This window comes from Orussus abietinus, unplaced genomic scaffold (assembly GCF_000612105.2).
Source record: "Orussus abietinus isolate OABI.00-Male unplaced genomic scaffold, Oabi_2.0 scaffold16, whole genome shotgun sequence".
NCBI classification, from domain to species: domain Eukaryota; kingdom Metazoa; phylum Arthropoda; class Insecta; order Hymenoptera; family Orussidae; genus Orussus; species Orussus abietinus.
This window is the reverse complement of record NW_019394714.1, coordinates 1,302,803-1,322,381: the sequence shown is the minus strand read 5'-3', so window position 1 is coordinate 1,322,381 and position 19,579 is coordinate 1,302,803. Positions and strand designations below refer to the sequence as shown.

At 54.4% G+C, this 19,579-nt stretch overlaps 1 protein-coding gene across 2 annotated transcripts in view; it reads left to right on the top strand.

Moving 5' to 3' along the window:
- LOC105696948 (LIM/homeobox protein Lhx9) overlaps positions 1–19,579 on the top strand; it is a 157,696-nt gene that overhangs the window by 88,195 nt on the left and 49,922 nt on the right. The window contains exon 1 of one of the 2 annotated variants that reach the window (XM_012419832.2): positions 2,341–3,083. The exons of the other annotated variant lie outside the window; for it this stretch is intronic. The gene's annotated coding sequence lies outside the window, so the exon portion shown is untranslated. Of the gene's footprint in view, positions 1–2,340; positions 3,084–19,579 lie in introns of those variants that run through there. 2 annotated transcript variants of the gene reach the window in all.

Below are 19,579 nucleotides of genomic sequence, written 5' to 3'. Positions count from 1 at the left end.
CCTTTCCGTCTTTACCGATCAAAACGGACAAAACGACCCGCGGCTAAAAATTCGATAAACGCTGTACCGTTGAAAACAAGCAATAAATTTGTAATATCATGTATCGGCGGTTTTATTCCCGGTCACGCGTTTGCATCGTCACGGTCGGATACGGACTCGAATTTCTCGGCGGAGTTCCATCCCGCTAATCGTTTCGAATTAGGCTCCCATTGACGGGCACGGCCAACAGGACCGCGAAGAAAGCTCGGTGGAGACGGAAGATCAAAGATCCAATTTCGGATCTTTCCGAGGAGAGTTTAGGGCATAAGGCCGCCGGTCGGTGGACCATTTAAACGGTCCATAATTGCCCGGGACAGGGGAGAGGAAAAAGGGTCCAGGAGATGGAGGCAAGCCAGTTTTGGCACTTATTTGCCTTTCGCATCTCAGTTTCAAATTAGGGATGCTTTTCATCCGGCTGACGTCTGCCCCGCCCCTGCGGAGCTCCCGCGGTAGCCGGGACGTCCGGAATCCCGGACGCGGTCCACCGCCGTCCGACCAGCACGGGGACCAGTTTGCGATCCATGGCAGTCATCGCAAAGGACTTTCTTTTTCGGTGATCTAGGACCAACCGGGACCAGCTTGCGATTTTTTTTTTCAACGATCCAGGACCAACGCGGACAAGGATGGAAGATCCATCCGAAGAATCCCTCTTCCGCGTAGCTCGCCCTATTCTCGTCCCCGTCGCGGTACAGCGCGGGGTTTTAACATGGTTCGCGGATAAAACACGGTTCCGTACTCAAACAGTAAAGTCCGAATCGTTAACGGCACCGAAACGGCCGGCCGCGCGTTGGCGGGTAAAAAGACGGACCCGCGGACGCCCGGCCGGGATTTCGGAAATTCTTTCGCCTCGGAGTTTCAGGGCTAATTTGGAAGGAGCTAGTTTGAGTCTCGATGGTTTAGGAGGACCGTCCTCATTGGATTACGGGACGTCGTCGTTGGCCCCGCCGTCGCCAGGTGGCGGGCTCAAAGCGCGGGCGGCTCCTTTTCTAGCTGTCCTTCGCAATTATCCGAAAACCCGGTGAAGCTCGACGAGGCCGGGAAAGATGGGCGGCCCTTTGTTTTTTCCCTTCTTCCCGAAAAGCAGCGGCCATTGTTCTGCGGCCTGACCGTTCCCAGGTACGCTGTTTTCCCGCCGGCGGAGATGCGGGTCCAGATAAAAGTTTTGACAAGTGTGCCTCCATCAGGAATGGGATGGAATCGGGGAGCGGAGGATACGGGAAGGGACCAGCAGGAGACGTGGCATGGAAAAGTCCTAGTCTGCGGTCTCAGGACGAGCCGGTATTTTTCTTCGGAGTTGAACGGTTCCTTCAGGCTCGTTATTGACCCGTGTTCGGTCTCTGCTGGTTCGCCGACTATTTTTTAATTGCCGATATCGAAAGATTTTCAGAATCCTTAGAAAATTCGAAGTCCAAGCGGAATCGACTCCCGCTGTCAGGAATTTAACTCGCCATTATTCGCATCCCGTATCAACGATCTCGACCGGGGACTTTAATAATCACCGGCATCTATATACTTTCGTCCATTAACATTCAGATTATGAGTACCGATACGTGACATTATTACTCGCCAAGCGAGACGTGCGCGGGGTGCGTAATGTCTTTAATTATCACGGCCATTTAAGGATCGTAATTAACGGCATGTGTGCACAGGTCGTGTGCTAATAGAATGTCCGGCCATTAAGACGTCTCCGAGGATGGAATTAGGTCCTTGAAAAATGAAATAAAAGAAGGACGGAAAATGAAATTACAGAAAAATCCCACAGCGAGCACAGAGAGCGCGGCGATTTTCCGGAATCGAGAATCGAAATACAAACGGCAAAGGTTCGCATTTCGAGGTAATTCCGACGAAACGATTGCCCATCGCGGGCGATTGACTTACGAAAGGTGGAAGGGAGAATTTTGGGGAGGTTTCCATTTGGCCGATTCGAGGGAGACCGGATGACGCGTTCCACCTCCTTACCGGCCGATACATCCCGCGTCCATTTTTCCTATGTAATTACTCGGAGTAATTTCCCTTCCCCGGCGGGCGTGGGGGGCGAGGGGGCCGTAGTCGTTCAATTAACGGAATACTGTTGTCTTCCCCACCCCCGCGGGGGCACCCCTCGCTTCCCCGCGAAACCCGCGAAATGTTTCACTCGCTCGAGGAGGGTGGGCGAGAGACGCCCCTCCTCTTCTCCCGCCCCTCGCGCCCCTCCGCGCGCCGTCGGTCGCCCCTCCACTGGCGCGCCGCGAGTCAGTGGAGGGGGTCGGCCGCGGAGGCTCATTCGCTCGTCAGCCGCCGTAGCGAGCGGACCTGGACGCGCGACTTCGGCTCTCCCGCGGCGCGCCGCGTGCCTTCGCGCGTCGTCCCTGCGGCCAATTGGAGGCTCGCTCGCCCTGGCCTGGCTCCCGATTGGCGCGATCGGCCGCCGCGACTCCGCTAAGGGCCTTCGTTGGCTTTCGGCCAAAGGTCACGTGACTCTACGCGCGCTTCCGGTTGCGTCATCAAGACCCACCACGAGGGATGTTACGCCGCGGCAGTTGCGCGCCGGACTCGGAGGTGGACGGAGGTGGGACTGAGCGCCGCAAGGCTGGCGCCGGAGCTCGAGGGTGACGATACTTGGTGCTCCGACCTCTACTGGCTCCTCTCGACTGCGAGAAATTTTAAGGTTAGGCCCCTTAGGGCCCACGTGCTCCTCCGAGATATCGGTGCCCGGGAAGTGCGGTGCTTCGTGAGTGCTGTGATCGTTCGCGGAGGGTACGCTCCGATCAAGTGGACCTCGTCTGGCTGCTCCGGTACCAGGAGTGCTGGCGTCCCAATTGCCCCTGTGGAAGAGCTCGGGACGAAACCAGGAAGCGGACCAGACCAATCGAATCGGACCGGAATTTCCAGATATATCTTCCTTGCAACGCTGAATTTTTCACCCTGTGATGCGCCGCGTTCCTGTTTCTACGCAGAATTGAAGGGATGTTCAAACCGGAGTGAGTGATTATTTAGTGGTGCCGAGGATTCCTGAAAACGGAAGAAAAAGACTCAAAACCTGCCTACGCATGCCGGGGCTTTCGGTGAGTTTGCGAGTCTTATTGTTTATAGGCTGAGGGGCCTCGGTGCCCTTCGCTTGTTGACTATTGACTCCCCAGCATTCCAACGAGTCTCGAAAGCCGATCGACCTACGTTCTAGAATGTTTCCAAAACTACGCATATCAGAGAATTCTAAAATTGCATAGAAGGGAACCGGCGGATGGAATTTCTGGTTCATTATCTAATTACCTGTGAATTAACGCGTAGACATTTTCCGCGCTATCGTTGGACTGCTTTCGCTGTTTGTCCGTCGCTGGGAAACACCGTCTCTCTCTTGGGTGACGCGAAACTTGTCTAATAAACTCTCGCTTTTCCGGGATCGAAACCCCGCAGGGGTTTACGTACTTTCGAGCCTTCCCGGAAAATCAACCTCGAAAATATTTCCTGGTTCCTGGTTTCCCTCTGAATCGGGGAAACTAGGCCGCAGAGTCTTTACTTAATGTCTAGTATATTCTGTCGGTAACGCTCAGTTCTTATTATTAGTAAGGAATATTTTCTGTAATGTTATCGCAAAAATAAATGATTTCCTGTGTTCTCATTAATTTTCCCCAATCTGTGCGCTATTCCGATGTTAGTTAGTAAGGCCCCGACGAGAAAAGAGTGTTACCGGCAAAAAATAAAAATTCCTCGAAGAGGTGTCGGGTTTCCCGCGACTGTTTTTGTTTGTTGTGCTTGATAAGCTTTCTGACCCGTTTCCTTTCGGAATGCTAGGCGTTCCGTATATATTCCGTCGGTAATGTTAAAGTCTTAGCACGGAAGGAATATTCCCGGCGAAAGTATGAAAAGTAGGCAAAATAAAAATTAAATCGAGGCTCCCCTCGATTTATTGAATTTTCCTTGTTTTGGAAAATTTCACTGATTCAACCAGATGTGTGTTTTTTTTTTTTTAAATTGTAATTCCGCGGCGTTTCCTCGACATTCGGCATGTCGCGGGTTTCCTAGGCGAAAAACCAGGGGGCACGTATTTCCACGCAGGCGCCACGTGGTCCCGCGTGGGTCCACGTGGAGTGGCATACCAGGTGAAGCTCGGTTTCCCGGAAGTCGTCCTAGGGAACCGAGAGGAAGTCGCGGGAAATGATCAATGCGGAATCCGCGAGGATTTCTTCGGCGGATAGTCGCGGATATCGCGAGACGCGGCTTGGGACTTTGCCAGGATACGATGATCTTCCTCGATTCCCAACAATACGCGTCCCCTGGGTGTCCCTCTGGATGTTTACGTGTCTTTCCTATCCGGTTAACGCTCTGAAAATACGTTTCGAAATTTTATGACGTTAATTGCAAAACGTCGAAGACGGGTCGGCGAAATGTCGAGAATTTCCCTTTCGATCGCCCCGGGGAGGGTGGAGGGTCGACGGGGGCTTCTCGTAACGCGTCTGATCACGAAACGTCGATTTTCACTGTAAAGGGAATTCTTAATACGATTGAGTTGTGAATAGGATCAAAGTAAGTTCGTGCAGTGAATGTAAGCAGGAACCGATCGGCTGGGGACTCTCGCGACGTGTCCGATCGTGACAGGTCGATATCCACTTCTGGAGTCGGCCTTCCAGGATTGCTCGAGTTATGTGAAATATTGACGCCTCGGGTTTCGGAAGAAGAAAAAAAAAAGAAATAGAAGTCTAACGACGTTAGGGAGGGATATACGTGTGCGCGGAAATAGAGATGCCTAAATAAATCTGCATGTTAGAACTTTTGCTCGGTTTATTCGAGGGACGTCTGATCGTGACAGGTCGATATCCACTTCTGGCCGCCGAGTTTCCAAGATTACTCCGGTTGGGTGAATTGTTAATGCCTCGATTAAAATAATAAAAAAAAAAAGGGCACTAATACTAGAAGGAGATGTTCGCGCGATCGAGCGAAAAATTGCAAATTTCAATAAAACATGCCTTAATAGAGAAATTCCGAGATTACTTGCGCAATGTGAAATATCGCTGTCGGGTCGTGAAAAAAAAAAAGAAAAAGCTTAATTACATTACTGGGAGAGAGCCTAGATACCAAAATGGCAGTTGCTAAACGCGTGGTCAATGTTGAAATCGGCAGAGTCGTTCGATTAAATTCCCGGACTTGTCTGCCCGATTTATATATTTTAATGGGCGATATTAAATATGTATTCGTGATATCGTGAAAATATGGCGGCTTGGGGTTCGTTCCTTTCCTCATTTATAAAATGGCGAAAAATCGTCTTCCAACCCTGGAGGGTCCATCTCGCGCTAGATCGACGTCGATTGGCATCGTCATCGGCGGAGATCGTCCCCTGGGTCTCGGGGTCGGAGGTCGCGGCCGGTCTTTAAATCATTCGGGTCCGGGTCTCGGGCCGAAGTCTATTCGATTTGGCGATGTCTCGTGCAGGTGAACTGCCCCCTCTCTCCTCCTCTATCTGGCCGGGACCCGGTGGTGGCGTCGTGACAGGTACCAGTCCCGTTTACGAGGGGCCCGTGCCCCCCGCGTCCCCTCGCTGCTCGTCCACTCGTCCACTCGGAGATATATCGAGACATCGGACATTCTTGCCGGTCCTGGGACCGTTTCACCATGGGAAATTTATCGCTTTACGAGCGCAAGAACCCGAGTAACGCCGGACAACGGTTTTCGCGCGCCATCGCCGATCCGCTATCGCCCGCCGGGGCCATCTTCGGCCTACCCAAAGAACTTCCGGTTTTTGCCCCCGGATGAAAAACCTACCCCGGGGGGAAACGACCCATCGCTAGCGCGGGGAAGGTTTTGCCCCTCGGTGGTACCTGGAAACCGTCTTCGACGGGCCATCGAGGCTCCTTTACGATTTGTTTCCATTTCCTTACTCCCCGTATTGCTGGTGCGACTTGTCATCTCTTCTTCCGTTCTTTTTTTTTTTTCCCCATGTGCGATCGTTTTTAATTATTTCCATCTTTATTTCTGTCGATCGGAGACTGTTTCACCGCTTTTCGAAAGCATCCTTGCACCGTTAATCCGCACCTTAAGGCGAGCAAATCGCGTCGCCAGAAGTAGAGCCGAGCAACGGGTTCCGCGCGCCATTGACTTCGGAGAGCGACATCTTCTACGCACGTAGGATGGAAAAGAAATTTCGTGGCTTTTTTACCCGTCGAGTAGAAAATCCTTTCGCGAACCGGACGAAGAAGCTCGATCGCGACGTCGCTCACCGGTCGTGTATTTTCGAATAGTCGTGGAAATTTATAAGTCTCGTAGAAATGGATAAATCTACCCCGAAGTGCACGGCACCCTTGCTGCAAGAGTAAAAAATTCGCGAATTGGCAAATTCTCGCGTCGACATTTGCACGGTACTTGAAAATTAATTACAACGAAACAGTACGTCAATTCCCCCCGATCCCTTATCGGAGGTAAATCGTCGAAGTAATTGAAGAGTCCCCTCCCCCGTGGGAGTCAAACTAGGGCAGACATTTTTTTTCCCCTCGTCGCCCGGGGGTGGTAGCCGGGGGTGGCGAAAACAGGACGGCACTTAACTTTTAATTAATATTATATAGCTAATTAGCCCGGTGGGTTCTGTATATTCATTTAATTTTCAATCCCGTGGTATAATTCTTGGAGCGGGTCTGCTTTTTAATTAACCAGGCCCTCGTAACTTTCATTGTTAGGTCGAGACTCGCCGGTAATTATACGATTACCTTCTTCTCCCTTTTTCGTTTTCCTCCTCGTTCTCGTACTTTTTCCTTTTTGCCTCCCTCCCTCCACCTTTCCCCACGCGCAATCGCGTGGCGCGCATTTTCCCGCGGCGATATTTAATTTTTCCCAGCGAGATTTCCTTTCCCGGAAATTAGTTTACGGCTAATTGGTCACGTGGTTAATTGACAATCCTCGATTATCGGGGCCCGATTTTCCTGAGTTATTTCTATAATGGAGCATCTCCGAGGTGCGTAATTTCCAGGGGAATCGGAGTCGGGAGGGCACGTTTAAATTTTAATTAACATGACATCGCTGACGAGCTCGACTTTGCATTCGTGTAAATTACAAAGCAGCGGGACAATTTTTAATTTTGTTACCTTCCTGTGATTCACGCTACTAATTAAATTACCCATACCTTCGGGTACGCTCCGAGGGGTGAGACTTGAGTGCATTAACATTGCAAGAATAACGTAATAATTTTTTGCGTATAAATAGAACTACGCTGTAAATACAAATTAATTAATAAGATATGAATTTCTTAATCGTTATAATTTACGTTGTAAAGTCATAATCGGGGCGTCCGGTTTTACAGTCGAAACGAGCGGCTGTAAATTAAAGTAAGATGGAATTTGCCCACCCCTTCGCGTGCAGGGGGGAAAAACAGGGCGACACTTAACTTTTAATTAATATTATATAGCTAATTAGCCCCTCCCCCAGGGTCGAGAGGGGGAAGACGCGGGGCGGCGGGGTTTTGTATATTAATTTAATTTTCAATCTCACGGGGGGGTAATTCTTGGCACAACGTTAGTTTTAATCAACCCGACCCCCCCCGTCCCCCTCTGCCCCGTCTCTCTATCTCTTTCTCTCTTAGCTCGCCGCCCATAGGGTGGGAGGAGGAGGGCGGAAAGGGGGTGGCGGGGGCGGTATACGCGAGTAATAAAAACCAGCAATAAAAACCGCCCCTTAGGGCCACCCTCGGTTCTCCATATACCGACCCCCCTGTGTCCCACCCCCCAACCTGGTCGGGATTAACTTTAATCAAATATTTACATTTTAATTCGCCGCCCGTATTTCCGCCCGGTATAAACAGGACCGCCCGGCGATATGCTCGTCTCTTTCTATCCCTTTTTAATCGGCCTCTCCCTCCCTTTCTCTCCTTCTCATCCCTCGTTTACGCTCCTCGTTGGTTAATTGCAAACTGCCAATTTTTTTCCGCGGAGGGCCGCACGCGAGGGTGGAGGCGCCGATAAGGGTTATCAATCGACCGGAGTCGTAGGTGAAAAGTGGCGGAACGGCATAACGGCGGGAAATTCGCGAGCGGTCGATGCGAGGGGTTCCGAAAATCTTGGCGGGGCCGGCTCTCGGACTATTAGCGTCGCGACGCCATGAGCGTCCGTTATTACCGCAACGACTTGCAGCGGTGCATTAGCCCCTCGCGCACATCCATGAATATTATCCGGGAGGGTCGCGTGTGTACGTATATAAGGTATAAGGTAGTCCATTAGCGTTAATATTATAAACGTTAGCTGCCCTCTGGTCATCCCGGGCGCGCACACTCGCGCGTCCACTCGCACCCACGTTCGCCCGCGCGCCGCGGCTCTTAGGTGTTCCGTTACCATACATTATCCGAGGGCGTTCTAACGGGCGTCGCGAACGAAACCACCGACGATTATCCAGGGTCCCCTCCTCGACCGATCGATATTCGCTCGAGCATGGGAATTAGGATTCTTCTAGTTTCTCGGTTCCCATTTTTTTTTTCTTCTTTTTTTTTTGGAAATTAAACTCAGGGAGCGTCGCGATTTTTCGGGGTTATCTTCAAGAAGGGGAGGGAATCCGAAAATCGGGGGGAACGTTCATCCCTCGTTGTCTCGCGATTCGGATCCCAATCCTAGATGGATGCATCCTGTTTTTATCCCCGGGAGTGATAACGTTATCAGCGTTAACGTCGCTCGCGCAAACGAGGCCGGGCTCTAATTGAAAAGTCTCCGTCCCTTGACGAGGACTCATATGGGGTTTCCTCGTACCATCCACCCCCCTCCCTCGCTGCACTTTGGCGAACCTCTCGGCGTACTCTTGTCGCGAGTTGCACCCTCTCTCTCTCTCTCTCTCTCTCTCTCTCTCTGTCTCTCTCGTCTGCTCCAATTGCACGTTCGACGTTATTATGTCGTCCCTGTAGCGACGATGTTACGGAATACGATCTTGCAGTCGCATCTCGAGTAATGACGTTCCCTCTATACTTCGTGGATCGAATCAACGTGCCCCGAAGTGCGTTCCACCCCCCCCGGTGCCATTGTGCACCCTGCGCACCGGAGAATGCCTCCGAGAATTCGGGGGCAGGTCGCGGGAAAGATACCGCTTTGCTACGGCCGGAAATTATTTCCATCGAGGAAATCGTCCTCGGAGAGGGTGCCGATTGTCTTCGGGAAAAGTCATCGGGGTTACTTTCCAGGGCGAGGGAGATCGCGACGTAAAAAAAAAAAAAGCTTCCGGGGGTATACCACGGTTTTTGACTTTGTACGGGAATTTTTTTTTTTTACGGTCCGATAAGACGGCGTTTTGCTTCGTCTATGTATTGTCGTCACTCGATCGTTCTCAAACGATCGCGGTCCTGGGAAAATGTGAAAGATCACGGTGAGCAGCGAGGGGTAAAAAAGTCATCCCTTCCCCACCCTCCCCCCCCGAGGACGAAGTTGCAGGTGGTCGGCGAATACCGGGTCGAGGTCGCGAGCCGGCTTAATTGCCGGCAGATAACGAGTACTTAAGGGCGGCAAAAAGCGCCCGATCGTAAATCTCCCGTGTCGGGGGTGGTTCCCCCGGGCGTTGAAGGGGCGGGGGCGGGGGGCACGAGGCCCGATTCTCTCCGGCCGTAAACGCGGCCGCGTTTGAGCCGCACGCGTCTCGCGAGCCGCCCGCGGCCCTCGTAAAAAAACTGGGCCCTACCCCACCCCCACCCCCCGAAAAATGAATATCGTGACACGTGCCTTCGAGTTTCAATTTTTTCTTCCCGTTAAGAAAAATAAATCGTCAGGAAATAAGGTATCGGGGGGAGAGCGCGCAACGTTCACCTGAAAATTCGCCCGGGGAACCCACCCCTCGAAAAGGGGATGGCCTCGTACGTGACCGCCGGGCTATCGTGGCCTTCTCTCTCTCTCTCGTTCTCTCTTTCACCCCCGACTTCCGCCGGGGTGTCCCTTTCTCGCCGCCACCCCGTAGGATTTCGCTGCGCCCCCTCCTCCCCCCCCCCGGGTGTCGTCGGCGGCCTTGAACTTTCGCGTCACAGTGATCCAGTTCCGGATTCTCGGATGGAGTCGCAGTGACCCCTGCGAGGTGTCCCCCCCCACGAATCCCGTCGTCCCGTTTCTTAGCGCCGCGGATAATGAATATTAATAAATATTAATCTCGCCTCGGTAACGACCGGCGCCATCCAGGAACTACCCGCGATATAAGTCGGCCCTTAGCTCCCCCTCCTGAAAGGGGGTGGGCAAAAAATTTAATTAGCAAAAGGCGGGAAATTAATTGCAAAGGCTGTCTTATTGTCCCGGGTCCTCGGAGGGGGAGGCGGGGTCTCTGTGTGCGGGGAATGTAATATTCACAACAGCCTATATCCGCCGTATATAACAGTCACGAGCGCCCTCTCCTTCCCCCGAGCCCCCGATCCACCCACCCACCCACTCCCGGTTGCCGGCGAGCCGCCAGGGCGAGTGCACGCGCTAAGGGTGGAGAGAAAGAAGGAGACGCGGGATGAGGGGGCGAAGGCAGGCCGGTGGGGCGAGGGGAACGGGCCCGCGTGGTGGGGGTGCAATATGACATTATTAATTGCTCCACAATGCCGCTCTCCTCCACCCCCCCTTTCACTACCGTCATCACCACCTCGAGAAGCTCCCCCCCCCCCCCCCCGGACGCCCCTCCACTAGGAGGGACGCTTTCCGCCGGAGCCGGCCAATCGCGGGGCCCGCCCCGCCGGAAATTTCATTAAGTGGATTCTTATAGACGCGGTTTTGAGATTAACAATATGATATGTGTGCCCGCCGCTGAGATATTAGATCGAGCCCCACCCCCCAGGCCTGTCCCGCGGGGGTGAGGGGGAAACGGGAGGGATAGCCCCGGACGCGTACTCGTATGCTCTGGGGTGGGGCCGAGGGGCGGTATATTATGTATCGCGTTTATGCACGTACATGTGTACTTTCACCGAGGGGGGGAGGAAGAACGGGGCTGCGAAATTGTACGATCGACCCGCTTGGGGTTGTTTTGACCCTGGCGGGGAGGGGTCGGGCAGAGTCTCGATCGCGCGAAGGCTGTAATCCGAAATTTCGGATGCTCCAGACGGGGGAAATTCGTTGCGCGTGATATTATTCTCGGGGCGGTCGTTAGTTACTAGAAGGGGTGCGGGGGGGGGAGGGGGGGGCGAAAAGTTGCGGCCGGGGGGTTGCGACATCCCTTGTAAACGAGAATGGAATTTTCGGTGATTCAAACCCCTCCCTCCTCCATGACTCGCGGTACTCCGCGAAATCTCGCGGCACGGATTGCCCTCCGATGTAAACTCCTTGCCTCCTTTTTTTTTTTTTCTTTTCTTCTCTTTTCTTCCTTCTCTTCCGGCGAAAAGCGCGCTAATGAACCGCCGATGAACGGGGCTACGAGCGTCGGCCAGGGCCGGCACACATTTTCCCGTTGATTATGACGCCTAGCCGACCGGGCCGCTTGTGCGTCGGGGGTAAAATGATTAGCCGGGTAAAAAGAACGGGCGCGAGAGGGACGCCGCGATGCCGCGGGGGGGCGCGCGAGGGAGGGAGGGGATCGGCGAGGCTGCGGGGCCCGGGGGGACCGGAGGTAACCGACACCCTTTCGCAAAAAGTAATTGGTTAATGCCTCGGAAATGAGTTTAGTTCCCTTTTGCTTTGGCTTTGCGATGCTCCTTCCCCTGCCCCCTGCCGCCCCCCCTCCACCCCTCGTGGAGGGTTTCTTTTTTCTTTTCGGCCGCTCTTTCTCCCGCTTCTCTGCATACAACCCGCGCTCACTCCGCCCCCCCCCCCCCCCCCCTCCCATTGCACCCCCGGTGCGACCGCCGCGCCACGGAACGGCGTCACACCGTGTCGCACGGCGTCGCGGCGCGGCCCGTCGCGATCAACCTTTCTGCATTCCGTCTCGTCGGGAATTTTCGAGCGAATCTCTCTATACCTCCGTCCGATTTTTATCCCGCCTTGACTTCTCTCCCGAGTCCGGAGACAATCCCCCCCGACGAAGGAAACGGAAGGTCGAGGGGGGTCGCGCTCGAATAACCGCGACTCTTCGGGGGGTGCCTCCTTCCCCGGGATGCGCGTGCCCGGGGGCGAGGGGACGCACGCGTAATTTCACCCAGTCCGGAAGTAGCCGGTAAATCAGTGCCTTAATGAATTCACGGTACCGCGTACACGCATTCACCGCCCGGGGGGAGGCCCGGGGGGGCCTCGCGGTTATCTTTACGAGTCGCGGGGGCGATACGCCTCCCTCGCCTGTCCCGGGGTGCTGGGGTCGCAGGAGTCCCAGGAAATAAACCTTAAATCTTGCCGGCGAGCCCGGGGGAGTCGAATCGATTCGGATATCTGCGCGCTGATATCTACGCTCTAGACCCGCGGGCCCATTACATTTTTTCCGAATTAATTTCCCAGTTTTACCTTTAATGCCAAAATTGACTCGGTGTCGGTTACGCTGAGAAGGCCGTTCGGTCGAAAGGGTGGTACGCGGATATCTATTTGGGGCGCGACAAGGGTCACGTGACAACTTAGTGGGGACGAGGGGGGGCGAGCAGGGGGACGGGGGCGATCGAAGCTCGACCTCAAGGTAAACATGAAAGACATTTTAAGTTCGCGTGTCCCGCGAATGACGTTTGTCGTTTCCGCGCGACACGCGAATTTATAACTATTGCCGGGAAATGGCCGACATCCTTCGCGGCGGCGGTTGTGTGCGCGTAATTGGATCGTCGTTTGACGGCGGCCGTTTAACGGCCGGCCTTAAAATTCGCCCCTTTGAGGATTTCGCGATCTCGCGGTACCGCGTTACAACGGCAAAATGGTAGGGATCCGTTGGTGGTCAACGAGATTTCGATGACGTCGCGGAAGGGAAGAAAAGAAATACAATGAACCTCCGGTCACTCTCTGGACGCAAAACGGTCGCAAGGAGAACAAAGAGATAAGAGTGATCGAATATCTCGGTACACCCGGCGACGGATTGACGCGCTCTAATTGGCCGGGGAAAAAATGCGCGCCAATTAAAATCGCGGCGTCCGCGGTTTGATTATTGCTCCCCCTTCTCCTTCCGTCTCGTACGTTTCGCAATAAAGGGTCATTTGCTCATAATTAAGAAAATATGTGGGCCCCCTTCCCCAATCGCGAAGAGGGGGCAACAACGTCCGACTGGCCGATGACTCGTAAAAAAGCCCCCCTCCCCACCAGGCTGCCGATTCGTCGGGGCAATTATTTTATTATTAATTGTTAATCATAATTAATTACGCGTCGCTTCGTGGGCGCGCTAATTGACATTGATTTATGGCTTTAATTAAACGAGGTGCCGCTGAGAGGAGTGTCTTACACCGGTGGAAGCGTCGGGGGGAGGGCAGGGGGGGGTGGATTTAACAGCACCTTTTAAGTGTCCGCCATCTTTTGTGTAATGGTCGACGGGGGTCTTGTCCCGAAAGGACGTCGGCGCCATTCTTGTCTTTTGCTCGAGATCATTCCCCTCCCTCTCGGCCCCTTTATCTCGCACTTTATAATAAAAATTGCGACGAAATTTATTCGCGTTACAGTGAGAAATTAATTCGTGTTTCAGAAATTTATTTGGTTATTCGGGTTTATTTGGCGGGAATTTTTGTAGGTATTTTCGATTTTGGGAAGCATTAATGTTGGGTTGGATTTAAGATTGATGGGTTTTTGGAGGGTTCTCGTGCTCGCCGGGTCCTGGGCAAGGACGGAAATCAGGGTACGTGTATCTGTAAATCATTAGGACCTAACAAATTATAAAGTCGCGTGTCGCGAGGGGGAAGCGGTTCCTGGCGACACGCGACTGGCGAACAATTTCTCGCCCGGGCGCTCCGAGGTCGGATTTCGAGCTCGTTAAAAAAGAAAATAGAAAAAAGGGAAAATTCATGAATTCGTTAGGCAGGGCGAAGATGGAGGACCTCGCGGATGTACGGCACCGAGAAACTAAAACTTCCCATTTTGAGTTATACCCAGGGCCCCGTACCCCCGTCGGGAAGTCAGAAAATCGCGTGTCACGGGGAAGGGTTGTCGCTATGTAGAACACGCGAGCCTTAAAATGTCTTCCATGTATACCCCGAGGCTAGGGTTCGATTTTTCTTCCTCGCCGGCGAACGCCGAGCCCTATCTCGCGGGAAATATCAACTTTCGTCGTCGAAAACGACTTTTCACCCGTCTCTGAGATTCGATCCGACGCCGTTACTAGTCGGACGTAAAGACACCGCGGCGGAGTCGGTCTTGCACTTGGCGCGGGACTCGACCGAGCCTCCAACCTCGACGGGAGGGACGTGGAGTTGTTCGATTTTCGTCGGGGAAAAAAAAATGGAAGGAGGATTCGGGAAAGTCGAGCGAGAATGGGAGTCGAATAAATTTAATAGCCGACTCGGGCGTCGGGCCCAAAGGGCCTCACCGGCGCGCGGAGAAAGCAGGTGGTCGTCATGGTAGGGACGCGGAGCGACCAGACCGACCGGTTTATATGGCGGATCTGGAGGGCCCGTCGACGAAGGGAGATGGAAAAGGCGCGGACCTTGCGACGAAGGGAGACGGCGAAGGCCCCGCGAGCCCCGGGAGAGGAAGAAGGAAAGAGAGAAAGGGAGAGGGAGAAGGAGAAATAGGAAAGAGCCCACGAAGAACGGCAAGACGAGGAAGGATGTCGAACGGAGGATGGAAGACAAGAGCGAGAGGGAGAGAAGGTCCCCCGTGAGGGAGGAAGAAGGACGAAGTACACCTACGTTTGCGCTCGACGTCGCGGGGGTGAAATCACCCCTGGATGAATTTCTACATTTATTCCTAACGTTTCTAACGCCATCGTCATCCGCGATGACGAAGCCAGGGATGCCAGAAAGGACCCTTTACGAGTCGGATTGACAGAAGAGAAAGAGGCGAGACGCCCCACCGAGAGGGGTTAGAAGTTCAAGATCAAGGGTGCGGATTTGTCCGGGGGGGAGCACCCCCGCAGAGCCCTTGTACGTGCCGTGGGTACTACAGGTGCTTCTCCTTCCGCGGGTCTGCAGGTCGCCCCGAAAAGACGGCACTGAGGCACAATGGGGTAGGGGGGATGTCGATGGAAACTCGAGAGTCGGGTAAGAATGGGCAAGTGGGGGAGGTGGTGGTCCAGGGGGTGGCTCGCGCGGGGGTCGTTGGAATGGGTGAAAGGAAGAATATCGTGGAAGTAGGGGGGAGTTGCCCCACGTTCCGCGGGGGGCGGCGTGGTGGGCGAAAGGGAGGTTGTTGGGGCAGATTGCCCCGCGCCGGGAGTGGCGGGGAGGGATAGGAATAGATAGGCGAAGAGAGAGAAATACGTAGAGCGGGGAGGGGGCCGAGGAGGTTGGTGAACGAACCAGCGAAATGGACAAGTCTTGTTGGGGGTTGAAAGGGGCGAGCGAGAGGGTAAATCTTAAATAAAGTGATATGGAGTACTTTCGTATAAAAGCCCCCCGTGCCCCGGTCCCCCAGACTACCCCTATTTCCTCGGCTTCGATAGATAGTGCGTTGCGGGGATGCGGCCGGCGCGGGGAGGGGCACGCGGATGGCAACAGGGCTGGCAGGGACCGCCGAGGTCAGGGGTGGGTTTTTAATATCTTAATCACCCGGTCCGGCCGGACTCCGCCCAACCCCATCGAGATTTCGGGGGATGAAACTTCCGTTCTCCTTTTTCACTTTTCCCTCGGATCGCGTCCCCCCGGTAAGCCCGGAAATCGCGATCCGCCGGCGTCCACTTCCGCGGAGCCAATTTCGGAGCGAAGACGCGGCGCCGTCGATAGTAATCGATAGCCCGTCGATTAGCTCGCCGCGGCGTCGGCCTCCTTCGCGGCGATAAAAAGTCCTAAGCGAAGATGGCCGGCGCGCGCATTCCGCGGGTGCAAAGCGCGTATTCTAATGCGAAGGTGCGGCCCGAAAATGGCGGCGGCCGGCGCGAATCCACGCGCAGCTCGTTCGCGCACGGATCGGCGAACGGGCCCCCCCCCCCCTTCCCCCCACGACGTCCGGCATCGGGGGCCGCAACTATCGCGGGGCCGCGCGCGCTCGTAAACGTCATTTTCTTGAACGTTTCTTAAATAATACCTTGAATTTATGTCCTTGTACCTTTTATCTCTGGTACGCCATTATCATTGGCGCGTTTTGACGCGCGATTTGCTCGCGGCGCTCGCCGTCCGTCCCTCCCTCCCTCCCTGCCTCCCTCCCTCCCTCGCTCGTAACTCCGGGCACGTCCATTGGCCGCTGCCGTTTGCGTCGCATCGCTCGCGCTAATTAGCGCTCGGCTCCAACGGAAAGAGATGCCCGCGCGCAGGCGCGCAAGACACCCCGAGTTTTCGGAACGGTCGCTCGGGGCCCGGACGCGACGCCGTTGCGCGGGGAGCGTCGAGGGACGGACCCTTTCCCTTCGCCGGCTCCTTCGCCGATTTCACTCTACTCGGAACTAGTTAACCGGCGGGACTAATAGACTACGGGGAGAATGAGAAGCGTCGCGGTAACTCGTCGCAACGGCCGCCGAGGCGTCTCTTTGGGACGCTTAGGCGCGGATAATTGCCGGGTAACAATTCCCCGGAGGCGAGTACGCGCGCGCGGAACGGCCGTTTCCGGGAGGGGGGCATGTATTAATGTATTCATTTTTCGCGTCGGGGGCGAGACCCGTTAAGAGGGCCCACCGTCATTCTTAGCTTTTCGATCGCCTCCATTATGCCTTTACACCCGCCACATCGAAAATCCCTATCGCCACCCCTTTACGGGATTTCGGAGTTTCCCTGAGTGCCCGAAAATGCTCTCGCGGTACCGAGCGTACTCGTCCGATTACGGACACCCGAGAGTGCACTCGCACGTACATTCGTACAGGTTGAACCCGCACTTACGTGAAGTCGTCCCGGAAGGGACTCCATGGGTGGGGCGGGGGGCGAGTTCCCGATAGAAGGACGCATTAGTCGGTCGTCCCGGAGGGTCGGGAGGGGGGATATCGGTTTCGGTCGCTGGATATGGCAGTATAAATGGGTTTGGTTTTAATTAGCAGTAAACAGCCTCCATTAAGCCCGAAGCAGTAAATCACCTACACTTAGCCCCACCCCCGCCCCCCGGTTTCGCGAGTCCTCCCGGGGCTCCCTCCGTGCATCTCCGGACCCGGGGTGGGGTCGGACGGGGGCCGGGGGGATATACATTACATTTCAATTTGGATCTGTCCGTCCTTCTTGCGAAGCCGCGCGCAGAGCGAGACAAGCTCCGAGCACTCAGCTATGGACCACCGCGCCTCCACCCCTCCCTGCAAAGTGGAGAGGGGGGCACTGGCTGTTGCTGAATTTTAGCGGGGGATGCTGCCTCCCCCCTCCCACTCGGTGTCTATTTCTCTCTTACCCCGGCCACGGATTTTCTCCGCCGTCCCTTAAAGGGCTCGAATCGATCATGCCAGTTTCGTGCCCTTTTTAAGGGTGAGACGACCCCGGAGATACTTTCGACGATCTATGGTGTCGCGTATTGATTTTTATTTCCCCTTAATTTTTAGCGAATTTTGCGGATGATTTTTGGCTTCTTTTACATTGTGGGTTTTTCTTTTAATGGCCGTTTTTTGAACTCGCGGATGAGATTCCGGAGGTGTAGGGGAATCGAAGTTCCGAGGGTTTTACCGAGTCGTCGGGATTACGCCGGAAGATGCGGAGATCGCGCGAAGAAGAGGAACGCCCGCCGTAAACGCCGGTAAATCGCGGGGGAAGGGAAGAGGGGTGAAGACGTTCCGTGGGAACGAGCGATTTCGCCGAGGAGGAGGGCGAGAGGGAGCGACACGGCCCTCTCTAATAATCGGCATTCAGGAGGCATTCAATTTCCGCCTAATTATGCTTATTAATAGGGACCACCTCTGTACACCTATTCCGGGCGCGGCACTCGTCCTTGTCGCTCCCGCGCGGCGCCGCCTCGCTCCGTCTCTCTCGCCCTCACGGCCGGGCCCTGCGCCGCCACACACGAAGCCGGCAACGAACCCGGCCCATCTGCGTTATACGGCAAAACGTTGCGGTGAACCGCGGTAACGGCGACTTACATCGCCCGAAATTATCCTCATTACCGCGTTATTGTATTACCGAGCCGATGCGGGGGTCGAGCGAGAACGTGCGTTAGAAAAAAAAAAAAAATGCAGGAAGTGCATCGCTATCGTCAGATAACCTAGACGGCGCGGAAACGCTCCGAATGTTATGCCACTCGTTATCGATGAGGGCTACCTAGACATAACCTAACATCGGCCTTATCGAGGATAAAGACCTCCGCTTTGCGTCTGCGAATTTCTTTCTTGCTCCCTTTTGTGCCTCCCCCCGTCCCCCCCGCCCTCTCTGTCCATTTATCTCCCTTGAATCCTTTAAACTCTCTTTATGCCCCCCTTCGTCGATTTGTCATCCCCGTGAGACGGCCGCCATATTTCCCGGCTTCGTTTTGCTCCCGATCCCTCCCCCTTTCCGTCTCTATCTCGAAATCGGAGCCGGAGCCTCGCAGGGCCCCTTTGTGGAGCGGGCCCCAACAAACGGGCCTTTGTCCCGCACCTGAAAGGGGCCCCGCGCCGAAAAGTGCGCTTTTTCGGGGCCCGGGGGGGATTTATTATTTGTTTAGGCCCGGGGCCAGGGGCGTAATTTATTGGCCCCCTGGCCTGGCCACCCCGTCCATTTGTTCTTTACAATTTTCCCCCTTCCATAAACATCGTAGAAATCCATTTTGGATGCAGTTTGTAGTGCATCGGAGAACGCAGAAGTACGAGGGACAGATCAATCGGAGCGTTACCTCCCCCTTTGGTGTTTTCACCCTCGAGCAAAATGCATCTTAAATCGTTTCTCGTGGAGTTAGTTTCGTTTTTAGACTCGCGACCCTTATTTATCCGCCCCCCTAATCCACTCCGTCGGGAGTATTTCGTTACGGGGGTGTATCGGGTCTCGATAATCCCTCCGGTGTTTTTCTTTTCCATCCCCGTCGCACACTTATCCCGTCGTCAGCCCCCACCCCCCGAAACCACCCCGATCCCGTTTTATCGGGTGTCGCCACGGGTTATCGCTAGCTGCCGCCATGGGTGGTGGGTCGGGGGCGAGGAGGGAAAGGGAGGGTGCTGCCACCTGTTGGCGGAGCAGCGTCTTAGACATCCCCCTCGCCCTCTATCTTGCCGCCTCCACCCCTGGGTTTCTCTCTCTTTTTGCCTATTTCCTCTCAAATCCATTATCCCCCTCTCGCCCCTTGAACGTATCTCTGTCAATCCTTTCCTCTCCGCCTCTTCTGATTAAGTTCCCTAATTGGAAAACGTCTCCTCTGATTCGACAAATAAAAAGGTCTCCCATGTGGAATTCGTTCGAAGGGATTAAATAATAAGAAATGAAAAAATTCCCGCGAGCAGCACCGAGTCTTGATGATCCAGTTTGGAAGTCGATGGGACTTCACTTTTTCTCTTTTTAATTTGCCCCGATGTATTAGGGATTTACAATTTCGGTTTTTAAATTAGCGATTATTTCGGGCCCCTTAATGAGAACTCCCGGCTCCGACCGCTCCTCGGGGGCCGATTCTTTGGCGTCCCGCGCTAAGGGGAAGTAAATCCAATTGTGTAGACTGTAAGTCACTTTCGAAAGCGTGGAGAAGTTAGCCGGTACTTTATTTCGATTATCGACGGTCATTAATTCATTGCCGTG